Source organism: Sus scrofa, chromosome 8 (genome assembly GCF_000003025.6).
Source record: "Sus scrofa isolate TJ Tabasco breed Duroc chromosome 8, Sscrofa11.1, whole genome shotgun sequence".
Classification (NCBI taxonomy): Eukaryota; Metazoa; Chordata; class Mammalia; order Artiodactyla; family Suidae; genus Sus; species Sus scrofa.
Genome location: NC_010450.4, coordinates 126,532,194 through 126,544,259, shown reverse-complemented (window position 1 = coordinate 126,544,259; position 12,066 = coordinate 126,532,194). Strand labels below are relative to the sequence as shown.

The following is a 12,066-nucleotide window of genomic DNA, read 5'->3' as shown; positions in this document are numbered from 1 at the left end:
TATTTAGCCTTAATAATAATATTATTAAATATAGCATTTAGCTCTATACCAAATTGTAAGTTATTAGCTGAAAGTATATATAAAATTCACACACCTATTTCATATGTGTGTATATCTGTGTGTGTGTGTATATATATGTATATATGTGAAATATATATGTATATATGTATCCATATGAAATTTCACACAAAAGAGAATGAGAGGGATGTGGAGATAATGCAGCCTTTATGAATCATATTGTGACAACTTCATTGTGACATAAATTAGACTTTCTTGAGGATTTTAAAAATCCATTAAAAAAAGATCTGATGTTAAGCTGTGGAAGTTAATGTATGGTTGGTATTTAATTTCTTTTTCATAATTACCAACACAGCTGCTTCGGTCTGAAATTTGATCTCATGTCAGAGCTAATTTTAATAAAAGGTAACCATTTTATGACTCCCCCCCAAATAATTTACCCACCAATGTCAGCATCTGCTGCATTAAGAGTGGTATAATATTAACCTAATAACTTTGAGCCAAAATCTTTCAGACAATTTATCATAATTTATTTTGGTGACATACACTTATGACTTGCAGGTGCTGCATCTTTGTACTGAATAATATTACATTTTATCAATTGAGCTAAGACTAAACATTCTGTGTATTTTATTCAAATGATATTAAATATAGAATATACAAACATGTTTCAAGATTACAACTGCATTTATGAGAAAGTTTCACTTTATTAAAGAATCAACATGAAAGAAGAAACTGAAGAAAAAAATCTAGATGATAAAATTTACTGGAATCTCCTTGTAAAGAGAGAATGTAGCACTTGTTTGGCTTTGGAAAATACTTTCAAAAAACCAACCAAAATAGACATTTGATAGGAAACACTTGGAAGTAGAAATGCACTAAGTTCTTACTTTAATTTTTTCAAAAGTAACTTTTTTTTTTTTTGGTCTTTTGTCTTTTTAGAGCTGCACTCAGGGCATGTGGAGGTACCCAGGCTAGGAGTTTAATTGGAGCTGTTGCTGCTGTCCTATGCCACAGCCACAGCAATGCCAGATCTGAGCCACGTCTGCAACCTACGTCACAGCTCATGGCAACACCGGATCCCTAACCCACTGAGCGAGGCCAGGGATTGAACCCACAACCTCATCATTCCTAGTCAGATTCGTTTTTGCTGCACCACCATGGGAACTCCCAAAAGTAACCTTCTTAATGGTGTATAGCAAAAATATGCAAATCAAAAATGTAGTGTAGAAGTAATCTTAATTTTTTCTGTTTTATTATCAGTGTGTTGGAAATATGGAAACATGGCTACACTACAACCATAAAACACCAGATCCTAGCTGAGTCTGTGACCTACTCCACAGGTCATGGCAACTCTGGATCCTTAACCAACTGAGCGGGGCCAAGGATCAAACCTGCGTCTTTATGGATACTAGTCAGATTTGTTTCCTCTGCACCACTGCAGGAATGCCACAATTCTCAAAAACAAGTCTGAGTACATTCCAGTTCAAACTATTAAGCAAAAATTAAGGAATACTCTAATAAAATGACTAATAGTAAAGAGAAGTGTATTAACGATAGTAATGATAGCCATATTGAATGTCTATTCTGTTCCAGGAATTATGCTAAATATATTACATATTTCGCTATTACCGATAACAACTTGGAAATTTGAGTATTTATTATCTTACTTTTTTTATAGTTTAAAAACATCTGAGACATAAAGATTAAGCAGTAAGCTCAAATCAAACAGAATGGGGGGAAACTCAGAATCTTTCAATTCTCTTAGAATCATAGTTTTAATACTAATGACTATATTTGAAGAGATAATAAATGTTTTTTTACAGAAATACACAGACTATCAGGACTCTCTAGGTAAAAAGAAAAGTAGGCAACAAATTACTATATTCTGTCTTAGTGAATCTTAACTAAATCTATATAGTAAGCTATTTGAAATGACAATAAACATGAAATCAAGAACTGTAATAAATGTGGTGTAAATTAGATATCATTAACTTATGAAACCACACCAAGGAAATTAAGAGAATCATCTCCATGCAAATAATTAATGCTGTTTAGCCACCCAAAGGGTAACTAGAACAAGATTCTAATTGCTCAGGTTGGTTTTATTTATAAGCAGTAAATAGAATTAAAGATGTTACTAAGTGTAGGGTAGGCAACAATTATGATGCAGAGGATACACTTTACTTAGACTTGAGGTATATTTGTGGGTATGAGATTCTTAAAAGGAATGTTAGACCTTGCCAAAAGTTGTGGACAATTAATGACTAAAAACTTAATTTAAAACAACCAAAATGTATGAAGAAGATGAGTAATGCACCTGCAAGTAATTGAAGTCTGAGTTCAAATACCTAAAAGTTAGAAATTAAATCTAAATAACATTTTTAAATTTACTCTTGAAAACAAGACAAAATAAAAAATAAAAACCTTTACCTTGGAGTATGTCTGTACTGTTATATTTAAGAGTCTTTGTTAAAATATAAAAATGTGCTTGTCCAGTATTCTGTATCAAAATTTTCTGTGAAGGGACTAGGAGGTACATGGCCAATGATAAGCTGTACTCTAGTCTCTTAGCCCTACCACATTTATAAAAAAGAAGGGTCAGCTCAGAGTCCTGATTGTGGCACAGCAGAAGTGAAGCCAATTGGTACCATGAGGATGCAGGTTCAATTCCTGGCCTGGCTCAGTGGGTCAAGGACTCTGGGTTGCCATGAGCTGTGGTGTAGGTCACAGACATGGCCGGGATCTGGTGTTGCTGTGACTGTGGAAGCACTGATTACTTGTCAGACCAAGTATCTTTACATTTTCTTAATTTATCAAAGGATGAGGCTCTCCTAAAGTAAATATTTTTTGAGTGGTACTACTTTTGTGAGTGGTACTACTGTTATCTACAAAATGATTTAGGTAGGACCTTCTAATGACACCTCTGAGAGTGGATGATAACCTTTGCTTCAATACAACTTCATATTCACTTGCAACACCTTCTCATCATTTCTAGATGCACAAACAATGTGACAGTCAGTAACTACTGTGACCACTGTGGTCCCAAATGTGTTGATTTATTTCATATAATAACCGATAGTATGGTTTAGTATAATAATATCTGGAATTTATTTTATGTCCTTTGTGGCATTATATTCATAAAATGAAATCTATTTTTTCTCATTTTCAGTATTGCATTTTGCAGCTACATCTTGTGATTTCTGTATAATGAGGAATAATTAATGCACATTAGTGAAGCATCTTCATTGTGTTGTCAGAATTTTTATTTAAGCTTGGATCATACATGCTTGCACATGACTGCTTCTGAGTTTGCCTGATTTTTGTGATCCAGTGAGTAATAAATGCTTTCTACCTCTGTCTAGTATTTACCAGTAGGCAATAATGAAATGTCACAGACTTAAAGATCATTACACTCATATTTGAGATCCCTTTCAGAATGTGTCAACTTTCCTGTTGCTGTGTGCCGTTGTTCCTCTTTGCTGTATCTCATAAATTTTTATGACCTTTTTGCATTGGAAATCTGTAATTTTTCCCAGAGCTTCACTAGGTACCTTCCAAAAGTAATAAAACTCTTGTCACTTTCCATTGCACCTGCTTTTAGACTAAGGCCTATTGGCTTCACTCTGCAGCGTATTAGGTAAGATAATCAATATGCTCAGGTTGAAAAATTAAATGCAGCATTTGTATAGTCATTGAGTTTCAGCACTTTGAGCTTGGAACAGATGGACTTCTAAGAGATTTGCTAGATTTTTTGAAAGTGGGTGTTTTTCCTGTCTTTTTGCATCTTTGTGTCTACTTGATTTTTCATCCTAAAAAAAAAAAAAAAAAAAAAGAGTTACCGAAGACAACCAAGGCAATTGGTATAAAATCCATTTGATTATTTTTTAGCTTATAAATGTGCTCTTTAGAAGTTTGCTCATCCCTACTCACTTCTGTTTTTTAGTCTCTATGGACTTATATCATGGTCATAAGATTTCTATTACAATAGTACATTGACTATTGAGAATGTAATCCATTTTTGATTTAACGAAGTGATGCCCATATCCTTTTTTCTTACCCAATATAAAGTTGCCATTGAAACCCATCTCTGTCCCCACATTTCTCCTACAGCCCAATGCTCTTCTAGAATGAGAAAAATATTTCTCAAATATCTCATTTGAGTTTGAACAATAACATAATCTCTAGAGTACACTCTTTACATAGATAATTTGGAAAGGGATGGCTAGGCATTTAAGAAAATGATTGCCTCATTGTTTCCCCATGAGTCTTAGCTCATTGATTAGTCTGTGAAATTTTGACAACCCCAAAGACCATAGAACATGAAATTTATTCAACAAATATTTGTTGAGCATCTCTGATGAGCTAGGTAGATAGACATTGTGTTGGATCTTAGATAAAAATTAGTTTATAAGATATACAAGAACTTGCAATCATAGTCTTGTGATTTAAATATGTCAACTATATGTATATTTTCTTATTTAAAAAGTAATACATGCTCCTAATTTTCCCAGGGTAGTCCCAGTAAGGATCTTTAAGTTGTAAACATCAGGGAACTAACTGATCCAATCAACATGTAACTTTAGAAACTGGTAGAACGAAATCTCTGCTTTTTCCCAAATGTCTGAGGATATAATGAAGTTGTGCCTAAAACTGGAGAATGTTTGAACACACATTCTTTGCAGTTTTAAAGGCCATGAAAAACAATCCAGAATTTCATTTTTAAAAAGGAACACAGAGTAGATGCACAAAGAGAGGGAGAAGAAAGCAAGTTTGAACTTAGCCAGCAGTGAACCATAAAGGAAAGTGTAGCTATGTAAATAGATTTTTAATCTTAAATTCTACTTTATTTCATAAATTCAGTGATTTTATTATTAGATAACACTGAGAAGAATGAAAATTATGTTTTACACTTTAAATTATCATTACATGTATTTCTTTTATTGAAAATGCCTTTTCTCATTTGATCTTCAAAAAGTGTTAACATATGAGACTGGGACCCCAAATTGATTAATAACTCAAGTTAATTGAAGGCAGTGTTGTAAAGCCAAATGGCACACACTCATTCACACTGCTGCCAACAGAGCTATTTTGGTATAACCTCAGGATGCAGCCAAGTTCTGTGGTGAGAATCCGCTGAATGGGCCCTAGCACCATGTGTGCTGGAGCAAGCTGTTCAAGCAGGCTCTGGAGTGCACTTCACCCAACAATGCTTGGGTGACTTCACAGTGACTTCCAGCCCTGGTGGGAGTCTTTACACCACTGAAATCGGCAAATGCTGCAAAATAAAACAATTTTTTTTTCTCCCAGAAATTCAGTCATTAAACATTATCCAGAAACAACTGGCCCTAGAGGAGTGAAAGATCCTGGAGGAATGGCCCTTTTGCCTTCTCTGTAGGTTCCTTATAGGAATTGCTGCCAAGTTCAGATTCTCAGCATCCAGATCTGGATACCTCCTCTATGGACCAAAGAGCTTTTATTCCTCCTAATGTAAACAAGTTCTGTGTTCATCAGTAAAAGTGAGATTGTTGACTCATTTTTTTCTCAAATGGAGAGAAATCCTGTCTCTCTCCCTTTTCAACCTCTCTCCTTTCATATGTGTACATACAAAATGTGTTTGAGGATTTGAATTTGGTTGTCACCAGATGGAGTGAGGAAGGAGAAAACTCAACCTTTATTGATGGTTGACTGTTGAAAAACATGCTGGATGCGCTTTACATATGCTAACTCCTATTTATGTATTTATTTACTTATTGAAACTCAGGCCACATCGTTGTGAAATTAGTTGACTGCCAAGAAAGAGATTTTAATTGATTTAAAATTCTTTTAAAATGAGAGAAGTTATTTTAACAATGTGAAGTAGGAAGTCAGGGTCTTATATAAGCAATTTTTATATAGTACCAGAATTTGTAAAGTCGTATGATAATATATAATTAGATGTCATAGTATTAAAAGTTTAGTATGTTAAATTTCTTGGTTTTCTGAATGATTTATGACATTTCTTTGTTATCATTTCATATCATTGGGAAATTATTCTGCTATATACTATAAAATGCAAAATATCTCTTCATAATGAACAATTCTGGAATTTTTCCTCTCTTTTAGATTTCTGGGCACAAAGCTACAATATGCAAAAATATCTGGGTAATGAACAATTCTGACATTTCTCCTGTCAGATTTCTTGGTTTTGTAAAACTTAATTGTCCACTGATATCATTGCTGTTATACATAATGACAGATATCATTGTTTTAAAACATTTCTTCTTTTAAAAATATAATAACTAAAAATAAAAGGAAGAATTAAGAGTTCCTGTTGTAGCTCAATGGGTTAAGAACCCAACTAATATCCACAAGGATGCGGGTTTGATCCCTGGCCATGCTCAGTGGATTAAAGATTTGGCATTGCCTTAAGCTAAAGTAGGAGGTGCAGCTGGAATCTGGCGTGACTGTGGCTATGGCATAGGCTATCAGCTGCAGCTTGCATTTGACTCCTATCCTGGGAACTCCCATATGTTGCAGGTGCAGGCCTAAAAAAAATGTAGTAACTATGACTTTGTCATTAAGAAACATTAATCTTACTTCAATGTTTACTATTAAAAGATGTCATTTGAGTTATTAAATGTTGATAGAAAATATTGAATATATTGAGAGTTATTTCTTTCATAAAATATATTGTATCATAGTATCACAGAAGACCATGAAGCTTTAATCTGAGTATGAATCTACAACTAGGGAAACAAGATAACCTTACACTGCAGTGTACATTTCACTGAGATAAAGGTCCTATTCCCACAAGTTGGAAGGATGGATGATCAGCCAGGAAGTCCCAAACTCTTTTAGATCACTTTGATTCCATCCACTAAATTTGATTACATCTACTAAATTACCTTTCTCTAAGATATTTTCAAAGTCTGAAATAATACTGTACTTACAAGTGGTCATTACAACTTTTGTGTACCCATCAGAGTAGGTCTAATGTCGTGCAGCCAATGTGAAAGTCTAAATGCATCTCTCTAAGTGTCAGGCTGGCAGCAAATACACTCTTTTCCAGTGAACCATTTCTCTTCCTGTCGCTCACTTTCCTACCATATGGACAGTCAGTGAACAGGTTATTCTCTCCAGAGGATTATTTTGTAACAGATGTGACTATTTAAAAGAGAACTATGCTGCTAAAAATCTGAAAGCTTTGAAAGAGGCTTTCCATCAGACTTTAGCTATATACTACTCTCTTGGTAATTAAAAGGAGCCCCATTGTGTTTGATATTTTATGTTTTTGAAATTCTCTTTTAAAAATTTTTATTAAATTTTTTTGATTTACAATATGCTACTATGTTCTACTGTAGAACAAAGCGACCTAGTCATACAAATATATATTTACATTCTTTTTCTGATATCCCAAAAGATTGGACCCAGTCCCCTGTACCATACAGTAGGACCTCATTACTTATCCATTCTATATGTAATAGTTTGCATCTACTAATTCCAAACTCCGAGTCCATCCCATGCCCTCCCTGGCTCCGTTGGCGACCACAAGTCTGTTCTCTTTGTCTATGATTCTGTTTCTGTACTTTAGATAGGTTCATTTGTGCTACATTTTTGATTCCTCATATAAGTAAGATCATGTAGTATTTGTGTTTTACTTTCTGACTTACATCACTTAGGATGAGAATCTCTAGTTGCATCCATGCTTCTGTAAATGGCATTATTTTGTTCTTTTTTATGGCTGAGTAGTATTCCATTGTGTATATGCACCCAATATTCTTAATTCATTCATTTGTCAATGGATATTTAGGTTGTTATGTCTTGGCTATTATGAATAGTGCTGCTATGAGTATATGGGTGTATGTATCTTTTTGAATTGGAATTTTGTCTGTATATATGCCCAGGAATAGGATTGCTGGATTATATGGTAGTTCTATACTGAGTTTACTGAGGAACCTCCATACTGTTTTCCATAGTGGTTGTACCAATTTACATTGCACCAACAGTATAAGAGGGTTCCTTTTTTCCTGTACCTTCTCTAGCATTTGTTATTTGTTGACTTGATGGCCATTCTGACTGGTATGAGATGGTACCTCATTGTAGTTTTAATTTGCTTTCCTCTGATAATTAGCGATATCAAACACCTCTTCATGTGCCTACTGGCCATGTCTTCTTCGGAGAAAGGTCTATTTAGTTTTTTCTGCCTATTTTTCCAATGGGCTGTTTGATTTTGTGTTGTTGAGTTATATGAGTTATTTATGTATTTTTGAGATTAAGCTCTTGTCAGTTATATCATTTTGCAAATGTTTTCTCTCCATAAGTTGTCTTTCCATTTTTTTTTTTTTATGGTTTCCTTTGCTGTACAAAAGCTTGTAAGTTTGATTAAATCCTATTTGTTTATTTTTGTTTTTATTTCTATTGCCTTGGGAGACTGACCTAAGAAAACATATGTACAGGTTATGTCAGAGAATGTTTTCCTTATGTTCTTTTCTGGGAGTTTTATGGTGTCATGTCTTATGTTTACATCCCCAAGCCATTTTTTATTTTTGTGCATGGTATGAGGATATGTACTAGTTTCCTTGATTTACATGCAGCTGCCCAATTTTCCAAGCACCACTTGGTGAAGAGAATGTCTTTTTCACATTATATATTCTTGCTTCTTTTGTCAAAGATTAATTGACTGTAGATGTGTGGGGTTATTTCTGCACTCTCTTTTCTGTTCCATTGATCCCTGTATCTATTTTTGTACCAATGTCACACTGTTTTCATTACTATAGGTTTGTAATATTGTTTGAAGTCTGGGAGAGTTATGCTCCCTGCTTTAACCTCCCATTAAGGATTTCTTTCTCAATTTTGTGTATTTTATGTTTCCATATAAAACTTTGGATTATCTATTCTAGTTCAATGAAAAATATCACATTTAATTTGATAGGGATCACATTAAATCTTTAGTTTTTTTGAGTAGTGTGGCTATTTTAACAATATTAATTCTTGCAATCTAGATGCATGGGGTAATCTTTCCATTTCTTTGAATCCTCTTTAATATCCTTGTTTAATATTTTCTATTTTTCAACATATAAGTGTTCCATCTCCTTGATTAGGTTTATTCCTAGGTATTTTATTTTATATTTGGTGGGATTTTAAAAGGTATTTTTTAATGTTAATTTTCTAAAATTTCATTGTTAGTATACAGAAATGGAGCCTTTTTCTGAATGTCAATCATAACTTGCTACTTTGCTGAATACATTTATCAGATGGAATAGTTTTTTTGTGGAGTTCTTAGTGTATTCTATATATAATATCATGTCATCTGCATGTAGTGACAATTTTACGTCTTCCAATTTAGATACCATTTATGAAATTCTGTTTCTATATTCTTTTAGGTGTTGTGCTTATTAATATTTGAATGCACTCTATGATGCAATAGGAGCTGTATAGCATCATTTAGACTTAACAGTATCACAACAAAACCATTGTGTATCAAGGCAATGAAAGAGCCAGTGTGTTAAGAAGCCTTATCACCCAAGGGAGAGCAGTCAGCATCTACTTCTAATGTGTTAGCTGAAAGCTCAGGATGGTCAAAATTCTAAAATACAGGGGCCCAAAGATCTGGGCCCTAATTCTAAGGCTTTCCCTAAGTCTGTGTAACCCTGTGTGCGGAAATTACTTGTGGTGAGGAGGAAAATGCACTTCCCAGTGAGGTTAGAAACCATAGTGTAGAGATCCTTAAAGTTATTAATTGTTCACTCATAACAAGCATGGGGACACGTATTATTTTATCTTGATACTATTGGTAAGAAATGGGTTTATGGAAGAAGCTATACGTAGCACATTTCTAACTTCAAGTAGCTGAGGGAAATTGGAGAGACTATGAATTGTAGCTCAGTTTTCAGAATGAAGGTACTGGTTGGCCTTCCTAGAAAAGTCTTCATAAATTGGGGAAACACTGAGTGAATCATTTTGTCACTCTGGCTATAATGTCTTTTTCTATAAAATTATGTATTTGAAATAACCTTACAGGTTTCAGGATCAGAAGACTTGCATTGAAATTTCAGCTCTGTTACTTATTTGTGTTGTATTAATGCAGCAGTTAAGATCTTTTCCATTGAGGAGTTCCCATCGTGGCGCAGTGGTTAACGAATCCGACTAGGAACCATGAGGTTGCGGGTTCGGTCCCTGCCCTTGCTCAGTGGGTTAACGATCCGGCGTTGCCGTGAGCTGTGGTGTAGGTTGCAGACGCGGCTCGGATCCCGCGTTGCTGTGGCTCTGGCGTAGGCCGGTGGCTACAGCTCCGATTCAACCCCTAGCCTGGGAATCTCCATATGCCGCGGGAGCGGCCCAAGAAACAGCAACAACAACAACAACAACAAAAGACAAAAAAGACAAAAAAAAAAAAAAAAAAAAAAAAAAAAAAAAAAAAAAAAGATCTTTTCCATTGAAAAATATCAGGAAATCTAACTTTCACTGGCTCAAAAACAACAACAAGAAAGTGAAAGAACAACATAATGGAATTTATTTATTGCTCACGTATTATGAACTCTAGGAAAAACTTGTCAAAGTATATCACTAGACCTCCCTTCATTTGTTCTAGTAAAAACTAGCAGCTATGACTTTACTTTCTCTTGCGTTCATATATTTTAGACGAATTAGACTAACTTGAGTCACATATTCCTCTGAATCAATCCCTATGGTTAGATGGATTCCTTAGCTGACAGATCATACCTCTAGCCTAATGCTCTAGTCCTTACTCCCTTGAAATTAATGGAATTGGGTAACAGTTGAAGTTAATTTTGAATTTATTCTTTTTTATTTTTATTTTTATTTTTTTTGTAGGGCCTCACTCATGGCATATGGAGGTTCCCAGGCTAGGGGTCAAATCAGAGCTGTAGCTGCCAGCCTACACCACAGCCACAGCAATGCAGGATCCAAGCTGCATCTGCGACCTAAACCACAGCTCATGACAATGTGGGATCCTTAACCCACTGAGCAAGGTCAGGGATTGAACCTGCATCCTCATGGATACTGGTCATGTTTGTTAACCATTGAGCCACGATGGGAACTCCTGAGTTTATTTGAATGAAATCAAATATTTAGTACAATATGTTACATTAAAAGCATTTAATAATTATGGTAAAAATCATGCCTTGCTTTTCTCTCATTGGCAAACAATATTGCTTAATTGTATTTTGAACTGTTTTCTTGCATTGTAAGGGAAAAGAGTCATATTCTCTACATCATAGGAAATTAAAAGTCTGAAAATGTTATTTCTGCATTTCCCTTGCTTTTCAAATTAAAGCGTGAGTGCTTTGAAACTTAATTGAGACCACTGGGACCAGAGGGTCTCTGCATTAAGAAAGTTAGGTTTCCGCATGTGTGCAGTTTCGGTTAATTGCAGTAGTGCGAAATATGTGTGATGATATATTCGGAAGAGAGAAATTTAATTTTTCCTTTGGCATGTTTATAGCAAACATGTTCAGTATCATTGTTCAAATGAGCTGAAATTATTTACAGAGTTTTTGTATATATATGTATTATATATAATATATATATAATATGCATATAAAACATATATATATATTTTGGTAGGGCAGGGTCCATAGGTTTTATCAAATTGTCAAAGGCATCCATTAGTCAACAATATTAAAACAAATAATTGAGTCCATGTATGAAATGTTTCTTTTTTTTATTTCAACTCACTGAGGTATAATTATCAAATAAAATTGTAGTATATTCAAAGTGTGCATCATGGTTATTTGATATATGGATACACTGTGAGAAGATTCCCTTCCTCTAGTTAATTAATACATCCATCACCTCAGCTGTTTATCTTCTTGCATGTGTATGAGAATATTTAAGTTCTACTTTCTTAGCAAATACAATACAGTGTAAACTATCGTCATCATGTTAAGCATTGGATCTTCATGTCTTACTCATCTTCTGACTGTAAGTTTGTACTCTTTTACCTTATTTCCTCCACTCCTGAGATGATTTTTTTTTCTTCTAACTATTTATGAACTCATCTTAGAAGAATTTTAATGATATTGCATGCATATTAAAAATGAACAT

The 12,066-nt window shown here is 34.3% G+C and overlaps 1 protein-coding gene across 1 annotated transcript in view; it reads left to right on the top strand.

Moving 5' to 3' along the window:
• GRID2 (glutamate ionotropic receptor delta type subunit 2) overlaps positions 1-12,066 on the top strand; it is a 1,309,423-nt gene that overhangs the window by 586,358 nt on the left and 710,999 nt on the right.